Source organism: Rhinoderma darwinii, chromosome 1, assembly GCF_050947455.1.
Source record: "Rhinoderma darwinii isolate aRhiDar2 chromosome 1, aRhiDar2.hap1, whole genome shotgun sequence".
In the NCBI taxonomy this organism is placed as follows: Eukaryota; Metazoa; Chordata; class Amphibia; order Anura; family Rhinodermatidae; genus Rhinoderma; species Rhinoderma darwinii.
The window spans coordinates 622,059,882-622,072,453 of NC_134687.1; positions in this window are offsets into that span (position 1 = coordinate 622,059,882).

Genomic DNA, 12,572 nt, shown 5'->3' on the forward strand with positions numbered 1-12,572 from the left:
TTCACGCGCGTTGCACGGATCTATGATAGTCTATGGGGCAGTGCAGATTGTCAGTGATTTTTGCGCAGCGTGATTCTGCTGCGTAAAACTCACAACAGGTCCTATATTTCTGCGTTTTTCGCGCATCACGCACCCATTGAAGTCAATGGGTGCGTGAAAATCACGCGCACCACACGGAAGCACTTCCGTGGGATGCGCGTGATTCGTGCAACAGCAGTCAAAAGTATGTTTGCAAACAGAAAAGCACCACGTGCTTTTCTGTTTACAAACATCCAAACAGAGTGTCATAATGATGGCGGCTGCGCGAAAATCACGCAGCCGCGCATCCTTTGTGATGACTCACTTAGCTGTTAAGTGCCTCTTGCGCACGCAAAACGCCGCGTCCCCCTGATGTCCTGCATTCCGGCCTCCTGGGATGATGTTTCATCCCATGTGACCACTGCAGTCTATGATTGGCTGCAGCAGTCACAATGGATGAAACGTCATCCCAGGAGGCCGGGCTTAACGCAGGAGCATAGAGATGCACACAGCCATGTAATCACGGCCCGCGATTGCGAGCAAGGCCGGCCGCGGACTGCCGCGGACTGAATTTTTGTGCCGTGCTCCCATACAAAGTATGGGAGCATGGACTGTAAAAATAGAAAAGTAGGATATGCGTCATAATTCCCAGCATGGTTCTGCGGCACGGACACCCTTCCATAGCGATACGGAAAGGTGTCCGCGGCCAAGAGAACCGGACGGGTCCGTAATTGCAGACCGTATTGCAGACCACAATTACGAAGTTTTGTTTTACGGTCGTGTGCATTGGGCCTTTAAGGATGAGATTTTTTTTTTCATTTTTTGTGGTGGAATCGCAGCTTTTCTGCCGCAAAAATTGCAACATCTGCTATTTTTTGTGGGTTTTATCTCTCCATTGAATTCAATGTGGAAAACCCACAACAGAAAACCAGCGATTCCGCAGAATAAATATAAATGCTGCAGATTTTTGGCGGGTTTGTTACCAGCGTATGGATGAGATTTGTTGAAATCTCATCCACTTTGCTGCTACTGTAATACGTTGCGGATTTCATTGCGGAAAATCCGCAGCATTTTTGCTACTAATATGCAAACTCCTAAAGCATATCTATTTAGGGCTAGGCAATATTCAAACAAACACCCTTCCATCTTTAATTAACAGACAACTCCATATATACTTATGACATACAAAAAGAAAGGAGTCTGTAGCCATATCTACTTCTAAAAATATAACACATTTTATTAATCATACATATACGACAAACTCTATTAAAAAATGTATACAACAAGGCAAAAGACTCTAGTATTTATGCATGGTATAGCAGGAAAAGACCAGAGACACTAGATCATAAAATATCATATTGCTATAGTAGAATTATCTACATACACATAATATATGGACGGCTGTATATAAATAATTGCATTTCTAATATAACTCAAAGTGATTCTATAAACACTATTCCTATTCAGGAGTTTCTATCATTGGGATAATAAAAAGTGCCAGAATATACCCCAACGCGCGTTTCGCGGTGATCTACTTCCTTAGATGCACCCCCTGAGGAAGCAGATCACCGCGAAACGCGCGTTGGGGTATATACTGGTTGTGCAGGACCACCTTATTGCTATGATTGGTAAGGCTGACTTTTGACTTGCTAAATATATCATTATGCACTGGCACTTTTTCTTATCACAAGGATAGAAACTCTTGAATAGGAATAGTGTTTATAGAATCACTTGGGGTTATATTAGAAATGCCATTATTTATATTTTCTGATCCAGCGTCTCTGGTCTTTTCCTGCTATACCATGCATAAATACTAGAGTCTTTTGCCTTGTTGTATCAATATTTTAGTAGTGTTTGTCGTATATGTATGATTAATAAAAAGTAGATGCCTATATACTCCTTTGTTTTTGTATGTCATAAGTATTTTTGCTACATGCCTTACAAGTGTGTGGCAATACTATACTACTGGGGTTCTTAATCATAGCTGTCTATGATTAAGAACCCCAGTGGTTCGAAATGCGTAAGCGTCCTCCCGGTTTTGTTTTAACTTTGTTTGTTTTAAACATGATTCAATAAATTGACATTTTTATTGGAACGAGTGCTGGATATAACCCCTTTCCAAATTTACTACCTTTTGCATCTGCTGCCGATGCAGAAAAAACACGATATCTACGAGCACCAACAAGTTGGCGTGGTACGAAATATTTGGGAATACGGTGAGCGAACAAACGTATGTTTTACTTTGTTGTATACTATTTTTGCAATGCTATACTATCGCACTTTATTTGGCCTAGAAGAGGTTGAATCTTATCTTAACTGATGATTGTGGTTGGAAGACGAACTACTGGCCTCAGCACGCCTTGTGCAGGTTGCTCACACCCACTGTCTGCTTCACTTGTTGTATCTACTCTGACTGAGCAAGCTTGGAGCCTTCCTGTGTAAACACTGACCCAGCATTGCCTTGAAGTTAGAGAACGTCTGAGCGATGAAGTACATATATTTTTTTATTGATTTGACTCTAAAGTTGCGCAGACTCAGACTTTCTTTACCTGCTCCATTATTCTACGCTAGTTTTTGCTGTTTTGTGCATTATTTATTGTATCTGCAGTGCCGAGTCTGTTTTAGTTGCAGAGTCGAGTGTGTCCAAGTTGCAGAGCCGAGTCTGTTGAAGTTGCGAAGGCCGAGTGAATAGGAGCAGAGCAGCAGTACTGTAGCACGACCGCTATATAGTGGTCAGAGCCTTCTGCTTCTGACACCGGCCACTGCGTAACATCTGGTGCTCAGAGGGAGCCGGAACAGCTGTTGGGTGCAGCGTCCAGGTGTCGGATCCCCATCCTGTGGATAGGTCATCAGTATGAAAAATCGCCCTGTGCCCGGACAACCCCTTTAATATCACAAGTGTCATCTGTAATTTAACATGTAAGTAAAAACTCAAACAGCATTACAATCAGGGTCGCACCGTCCATGAGGCGAGATGAGCTTCTCGCCTCAGACGGTGGCCTGTTGCCTTTCTGAGGGGGCGGCGGCGCAACTGAGGCCAGCCGCCGCCACCCCCTCCTGCACTAATTGTACCTGCGTCTATAAGACGCAGATGCAATTAAATGTATAAGCGCTGAATGGCCAGGCACGTTCCGTGCCCGACCATTCAGAGCCTTACAATTTATGCTGATTGGCAGGGCAGAATGACTTGACCCGCCAATCAGCGCCTTTCAACGACGCTTGCGTCGTTCAGCCCCAGCAGGCCTGCTCAGAAGAGAGCTGGCCTGCATTGACAGAGGACGGCGTGGTGACGGGATCAAGGTGAGTATCTAAAGATATTTTTTTTTAACTTAAAAGTGTGAGTGGCATTATCTATGGGGGGAGCTATATGTGGAGCACAATCTACAGGGGAGGCTATATGTGGGACACTATCTACAGGGGGGGCTATATGTAGGGCACTATCTACAGGTGGCTATATGTGGGACATTATATACAGGGGGCGCTATATGTGGGCACTATCTACAGGGGGGCTATATGTAGGGCACTATCTACAAAGGGGGCTATATATAGAGCGCTATCTAAAGAGGGGGGCTATATGTGGGGAACTATCTGCAGGGGGGGCTATATGTAGGACACTATCTACAGGGGGCTGTATGTGGGCCACTATCTACAGTGGGATCTATGTAGGGCACTATCTACAGGGGGCTCTATGGGGGCACTATCTACAGGGGGCTCTATGAGGGCACTATCTACAGAAAGCACTGTGTGTGTGTGTGTGTGTGTGTGTGTGTGGGAACACAGTGTATGGTGCTATTATAATATGGGACACAGTTTATGGTTCTACTATAATCAGGGACACAGTGTTTGGTGCTATTATAACCAGGGACACAGTTTATGGCACTATCATAATTAGAGTTGCAGTGTGTGATACTATTATATTCTCATGGTGCATAGTGTGTGGCACCATGAGAATTTTATCTTCGTTTATAGGTGCAGAAATGTTTGAAAAGTGAGAAGCTGAAGACATCTGAGCGTAAAACTGCAGAAATGGGCTGTGGCCGGGAGAAGTCATCATAGAGGTCTGGACCGGATGGAGAAGAAAAAGAGGAAAAGAACAACTAGAATCTGAAAAGACGTCACCGGTGAGTCACTTAATGTAAATGTTTATTCTGCCTCTAATCAGTACTGTAGTCACTGTATGATCTGCAGCGAGATGATGGGGGGTATGTTTTTTTTTTGTGAAACAGCAACTCCCAGCATATCCTTACCATTGTTCGGGTTATGCTGGGAGCTGTAGTTTTACGCTGTAGAAACCTAAACGGCAGGGCACATTTGTGCTTGTGATGTATATGTAGTGAGCTTGGTTCTGGATATGTATATATGTAGTGAGCTTGGTTCTGGTGCTGTATTTATGTGCCGAGCTTGGTTCTGGTGCTCTATTATGTACTGAACTTTGTTCTGGTGCTGTATTTATGTTCTGAGCTTGTGTCTGGTGCTGTATATATGTACTGAGCTTGGGTCTGGTGTTGTATTTATGTACTGAGCTTCGGTCTGGTGCTGTATATATGTACTGAGCTTGGGTGTGGTGTTGTATTTATGTACTGAGCTTGGTTCTGGTGCTGTATACATGTATTGAGCTTGATTCTGGTGTTGTATATATGTAAAGAGCGAGGTTCTGGTGCTGTATATATATATATGTACTGAGCTTGGTTCTGGGTCTGTATATATGTACTGAGCTCAGTTCTGGTGCTGTATATATGTATTGAGCTTGGTTCTGAAGCCGTATATGTCAGAGCTTGGTTTTGATGCTGTAATTATGTAGGATATATTTATAATAACAAAATTACAGGGCAGATGGAGTTGTTTTCAATTCATTGTATATTTAATGGGAACCTGTCGGGTAGTTGTAACCCCTTGGACCGCCACCATGCAGTAATACATGACCTGACAATATTTCCAAACATTTCCTTGTATGTTTTTTTCAGATGCAGCAAAATCTATAAAACCAACATTTAAAACGGTGCACACTATATGCTAATTACTCATTAAAGGATCATGGGGCGGTGCTGCTATCCTGAAGAGTCACATAGTCCTGCCTCCAAACCCACCTTTCCATGTTTGATTGACATTCCCCCGGCTGTTATACATCACTACCAGTCTCCTCCAACTTTCTCAGATGCGCCATTACATTGTACTACTTGGGCAAGCACCGTGCAGTGAGGTGTACTCTGCCTGGCTGCACCGCGCATGCTAGTGAAAAGCAACGGCGCATCTGCAAGAGTTGGAGGAGGCTGCTAGTGATGTAGAACAGTCTGGGGGATGTCAATCAAAATCTGGGGGACTCCATTTAAATTTTTGCCTTGGGCTGCAGAAAAGCTAGAATCGGCCCTGATTACAATGCATAACTAATGCAGCCCAAGCGAGATACATGACAAATTCAGCTCTGCTGCATCTGTACTTAATGACACAGTCCATTGTAACAAAGGTAATATAAGTCATGAGATGCAGCACGGCATAATAAAGACACGTTATGTAGGAAGACCATAGTGAGCTGAGTGAGACTGCACTTAGTAGAGATTACATTGGCATTGAGAACTTCTTGTGTCTGATTCCTGGTTGAGAAGCCAGACTGACCACGTTCAGTCTCACTAATCCTCTGAGGGTGTTGGTGTCCATCAATGTATCAGATGCCAGAGTCTGCGAATATTAGGTCCTGCCTGTCTTAATTATGGATTTGTAGTCTTTAGATGTCTGCAGGCTCATAAAATGTCGTCCCCACCACAGCAAATCTCTTGTCTGCCTATAGAGCTTTATGTGATTGTAGAGTGACGGTCTGGAGGGAGACCAAACGGATGGAATTCTCCAAACCACGAGGAACCAACGTCACCCAAAGCCCAAATGTCAACTGTCCTCAATAACCTGTATCTGGTCTTTTAGAGGGGTTGTCCAAGAATAGAATGTCTGCTTTCTTCCAAAGACAGTGCCACACCTGTCCACAGGTTTTGTGTGGTATAGCACCTCCGCCCCATTCACTTCGATGGTGCTGCAATACCAGACACAACTCGTGGACAGGTGCGGCACTGTTTTTGGAAGAAAGCCGAAATGTTTTCCTAATCCTGCACAACTACTTTTAATTTTTTATTCTCTTCCTTTCAAAACAAATAGGGAATATGAATTTATTGTTATATTTCTGAATGTATGTTTTGTACGTACTTATTTAATTTTTACCTCTAAAATCAGATCAGTGTTTGTATTCACCTTTAGACGACAATTTACAATTTATACTAAGTATAAAGTACGTAAATGTTGCAGCTTGAGTTCACCTGAGTGTAACATTCAGAATTCTATTGTTTCTAGTGGAATCAGTCAACACTCTATTGACAGACACGCCCCTAACAGCTTAGATGAGCTCCTTCAATGCAATGCTCCATGCTCAGGGTTTGACTCGACCACCTCCGTAGGATCATCTCCTCTGGTAGGATGAACCCCAGTTTGTCACTGTCCTTACTGCATTGCATTCTGTGGGAAGAGATTTTATTTTGGCATAGGATTATTGTATGGTGCCTATTGAAAATGCTGCATGTCCCAGAAGAATACATTTCAGCTGCATATAAATAAGAACAATTAACAGCTATTTCTTAAAATGGCTATGTCGGATCTCTTTGCTCTCTAAGCAGATGGTAGAGGGGGAAATGTTGAGCTCGAGGGAATACAGTTAATGGTTTAAATCTGTATTTTCATGTAGAAAGCTGTTTAACAGCTGCCAAGAGTCATAGAGAAAGCCTGTGAGTCCTGCCACTCATAGAGAAAGCCTGTGAGTCCTGCTTCCCCCGCCACCTCATAGAGAAAGCCTGAGTCCTGCTTCCCCTGCCCACTCATAAAGAAAGCCTGTGAGTCCTGCTTCCCCCGCCCACTCATAGAGAAAGCTTGTGAGTCCTGCCACTCATAGAGAAAGCCTGTGAGTCCTACTTCCCCCGCTCACTCATAGAGAAAACCTGTGAATCTTGTTTCCTTTGACCACACACTGTAATTGACAGCTTTCCTGTATGAGTATGTATAAATGTTCAGCTGTCAATCACTTTGTGTGAATGGGGGAATTAGGACTCACAGGCTTTATCTATGAGTGGGCAGGGAAAAAAGTACCTACAGGCTTTCTCTATGAGTGGTTGGGGGAGCAAGACACACAGGCTTTATCTATGAGTGGGCGAGGGAAGCAGGACTCACAGACTTTCTCTGAGTGGGCAGGGGAAGCAGGACTCACAGGCTTTCTCTATGAGTGGCAGGGCTCACAGGCTTTCTCTATGAGTGGACGGGGGAAGCAGGACTCACAGGTTTTCTCTATGAGTGGATAGGGAAGCAGGACTCACAGGCTCTCTCTATTAGTTGTTGAGGGAGTGAGACTCACTAGTGGTTGGGCGAGTGAGACTCACAGGCTTTATGTATGAGTGGATTGGGGGAACTGGACTCACAGGCTTTCTCTATGAGGATGTGATTGATAATTTGCTATTTTATTTTTTATAACTCTATATTATAGAGATCCTAATTCTAGTATTAGAGAGTATGGAATATGAAGTGCAGTACATTTATATTTGAAGACGTATCTGAGTTTTCACCACAGTCATAAGCAGTGCACTAAATAAGTGTCATCACAGGATGGCAACAAGCCCTCCACCCAAATTATTATAATCTGCGATATTACTAAATGCTATGATTTTATTTTATGCAATTTAATAATCCGTCCATGATTATAAAACCATGGCTCTTAACAGGTTGTATGTGGTATTTCAGCTCAGCCCCATTTACTTTAATGGTGCTAAGCTGCAATACCAGATACAACCCATAGACAGGTGTGGCACTGTTTTTGGAAGAAAGCCATGGTTTTCTTTAGTTTGGACAACCACTTTAATTGGTCTATGAGATTATATGCAGTCGTGCTAGCACCGGCATTCGTAGCACAATTCCAGATTTTTTACCCAGTGCCCGGATCCTCAGACAAGTACCACTTTCAACTGTATCCGCATCCATGCCCGATCATTCACTCAATGAACTATGCCGTCGGTGGCTCAGTGCAGGTGGCTTCCATTACGTCATTTATCGCACCGGCCTGTGCTGGGGTCCCACCCCGTCTTCTGACATTCTGCAAGCCATTAGCCAATGAGATGCTGGGACGGGTTGCCAGAGCAGGCCCAGTGTGATGCAATGACTTTATCGCACCTGCCCGCGTCAAGCTGCTGACGACGAGGAAGGTTGTAGGCACTGAAGTCCAATATTTATCTGGACTATCAATGACAATATCTGGGCAATGTTTTGCATTATTTGGGCAGGTGACAAGTGATTATGGCCTTTTTCAGACCTTTAGGGCATAATTGGAATTACAGTTACAATGGGCAATGACAAATGTAAAGTCTCTTTAAACATACAGTGAGGGGTGTACAGAAGATGGGAACCACAGCGGGGGTCAGGCAGTCCAGAAGTAGTCAACGAAAGTCAGCCAGAGATAGAGGTGGTACCAGGGGTGAAAAAGTGTAGATTGTATTTGGATAAGCCAGGTGTAACAGTAATGCAGCACATCAGTACAGTAGGGGGTAGTTCGGGAGAGTAATCAGGAAAGCCGATATTCAGTAACAGATACGTAGCAGAGCCAAGTGTTCGGTAAAGCGGGGACAAAGCAGAAGAGGAATCAAACAAGCCGGAGTCAAAATATAAGTAGCAACAACTGGAGCCTAATAGTGATGGCTCTGAGGCCATTGCATTGCCGTTTTAAAGACGGCACCTTACCCTCTGATTGGTTGACTCGGACATATACACTCCTAAGTGTAAAGGCAGACTGTAAGATTGGCCAGCCAGAAGTCACCCATGGATCGCCAAATTTGCAGGGACCACGTACATGAGACTTTGGGGACTCCACTACAGGCATTACATTTTTAGCTTTTGCTCCGGGGTATCCCCTAAAAGATTAAAAAGCATTGTGTATGATGTATCTGCAATAATAGGAGCGGCTGGATGGGGCTGTACATTTACTGATGATTTTTTTCCCCACCCTTTAAGCAGATTCATGTCTTATTAGCGGCTGGGAGATAATTGTCTTACTCCAAAATAAACTCACATTAGCCTCTGAATCCAAAGGGCGGTACAGACGTAATAAAAATTATTGCTTAGATTAATTCTGCTAAGGTTAGTGACTGAAGTGCGGCGCAGTAATTGGCAGAAAGCGAAGATTTGGTCGCGCTGAAATCTAATGTAATTACCGTTTAATTGAAAACATTCATTCAGACGTACGTCTCATGTACTGACCCTCCGCCTATCTGTCGGAGACATTGAAGTGATGCCAACCACACGCAGCCTTCATTGAAGAGAATTCATTCATGAATAACAAGTGCATGCTGTCTATGGGCACGCCAACAAGAAATGCACTGTACAGCACCCAAAGTGTGAAGCCCACTGGCCTTCCCCTCCCCCACCCCCACGATCTTTGCATATTTGCGGTTAATCAGCAACGTTTTCCTTGCGCTCCAGATCCCATTAGTAGGAAGAGCTCCGGACAATGTGTCGGACTGTTCCCCTTTGTGAAAACTAGAGACAAAAGTTAAAAAGGAAAGACAGAGAGGCTGCTGCAGCGTGCCGTCCTCCGAGAGGCCACAATGAAGATTTGTCTAATGACTTACACATATAGGATTCCTGGAGCGGGACAATCCTCGGCTTTATTGCATCACCAGCTCAGCGGCCAAAGTGTCACTTCCTGCGTCGTGGAAGAAATTAATGCAAAAGACAACGTAAAGAGAAGAGTGGGATGTACAATTGGACATGTTAGATTGCAAGCTCCTATGGCAAGGGGGTCAGTGGCGTCGTCTTCTCCCATTAATTCCTTATTTGCCTCTCATGTTGATTATAGGTGCAGGGGCGGACGCGGGCAGCAGAACTGTGACGGGACCCATTGTCCTACGGCCCTTGACAGGACATCTGCATAGACCCCCAAGCAATGGAGTATCAATGGTACCAGAAGGAGAAAGGTGGAGGATGAGGACGTTTTGGTTGTAAACTTAAAGCTCCTGGGTCTGGCCCCACCTATCATGCGCCATTTATAATACTGTCGTGGCACCAGGGCTGGGTGCAGCTGCTACCTCTGCACCCCCTATATCTAGACCCCTCTTTTTACCTACCTGTTCTAGAATCGTGCAGTGCGAACGAACAAGTGTATGGCATCACACAGTGAGCTTGCATTTCCTATGTATGGGCTTCTCCATGCTTTTCTTGTGACTGATACATCAAAGGTGATGGGCCACTTTGCCCTCAGGGCCCCTGTGCGTCAATATTTCTGCCCTTGAGAAGGTGGAAGTGCCAATAGAGGTTATTACCTTTATTTTGCCCTCCCACTCATACCACAAGGCAGTTAAAGAAAACCTCCAAAAATGATGTAATTTTGGATTGACGAGTTTACGTAGGTCACATGATGCATTATTTCCACCACGCTGGGTAAAGCATAAATATATGTACCTGACAACTAACACCTATATAGAGAAAGATGATTAACATAGAGCTGACATATTACCCAGTAAAGAGAAAAATGTGTGATGGAGATAACAGCCGCATGTTGCTGCAATGTAGAAACCATACTGGAATAGTGAAAACACAAAGCTCAATGTACAGTATGAGAATATGAGATGCATGGGGTCACAGCAGGCCATAGTGTTGCATAAGGCCCCTGCATCTTCATAAGGGCAACCCCCCGTGTGGCCGGTCCTGTTAATGATCACCTAATACATGGCTTCTTATTCTGTACATGCGTGTTGTCCAGGCTGCGAAGAACAATGGTGCCCACTGGTACATATTTGACTTTTTCGTTGCCTGAGTGTAATAAACCTAGCCTGAAGGAAGGTTCTCTGCTGCCCACTACTGGGTAAAATACAACTCAAATTTATAAAAATGTCTCCGCTGTATTGTATTATTCTGCTGCCATCTGGTGGAACAATATCAATACTTTTAGGCTTTATTCAGACGAACGTGAAAAAGGTCCGTGCAACGCGCGTGATTTGCACGCGCGTTGCACGGACCTATATGTGTCTATGGGGCCGTGCAGACATGTCCGTGATTTTTGCTCAGCGCGAGTCCGCTGAAAAAAAGTCACGACATGTCCGTTCTTTGGGCGTTTTGCACGCATCACGCACCCATTGAAGTCAATGGGTGCGTGAAAACCACGCATGCCGAACGGAAGCACTTCCGTGCGAACTGCGTGATTTGCGCAAGAGCTGTCAAAAGGATGAATGTAAACAGAAAAGCACCACGTGCTTTCCTATTTACAAACATCCAAACGGAGTGTCTTTGAGAAGAGCGAACCCGGACAACCGAACCGAACTTCACCGGGTTCGGCCGAACTCGTTTTGGCCGAACCCGGCAAAAAAATTTCCGGTACGCGATGTCCGGATATAGTCACTGTCCAGGGTGCAGAAAGACTTAAACTGTTTCAGCACCCTGGACAGTGACTTCCGATCCCAATATACATGAACGAGTAAAAAAAAAAAAAGTTCTGACTTACCGATAACTCCCGGCTTCTTCCTCCAGTCTGACCTCCTGGGATGACAATTCAGTCCAAGTGACAGCTGCAGCCAATCACAGGCCAAGCACAGGCTGCAGCGGTCACATGGACGGCCGCGTCATCCAGGGAGGTGGGGCCAGATGTCAAGAGAGGCGCGTCACCAAGGACGCGTCACCAAGGCAACGGCCGGGAAGTTCTCGGTAAGTACGAACCTCTTTTTTTTTAACAGGTTGCTAGATATGGTGATCGGAATTCACTGTCGAGGGTGCTGAAAGAGTTACTGCCGATCAGTTAACTCTTTCAGCACCTTGGACAGTGACTGACGTCGGCTAGAATCATCTCTATGATGGCGGCTGCGCGAAAATCACGCAGCCGCGCATCATACACGGATGACACACGGAGCTGGCAAGTGATTTTTGCGCGCGCAAAACGCCGCGTTTTTGCGTCCGCAAAAACGCCACGTTCGTGTGAATCCAGCCTTACAGTGCTTTTAATGTTTTGATGTACTGTAGCTGTTACACTCGATATTGCTTTCCTTCCCCTTTGGGTTTGACGCCTTGCTATTTTGGAAGAAACATTGAATTCAATGGCGTACTCCACATTCTGACCCTTTTCTCAATTGTACAGGCCCTTCCATCCGAGATGGAAGGTCCAGTCTCAAGGACTCACATGGATATTATGTCAGAAGACATGAATATTTCAGTGCAAACCTGTCTAAAAGCTATGTCCACCTTCGCAACCAATTGTTTTCTATTGTTCCAATGTATCTAAAGTAAAAAAAATTAAGCTGCTGTGCAATAGGTCTTTATTTTAACATTTCCTATGGTTTTGTTTCTACAGCTCCAATGCACCCCTATTTGTCTCCATGGTAACAAACAACAAATAAACAAACAAACACAAAGCAAATTGTGTAGCCTGATTGTGCAGTCATATTGCCTTCATTCAATCCTCTTCTTCTTGCTAACATACATTTGGTAGGTTAGCAAGAAGTATAGAACAGAAAGAATAACTGTAGAATCAGACTACACAGGGTTTATTTGTT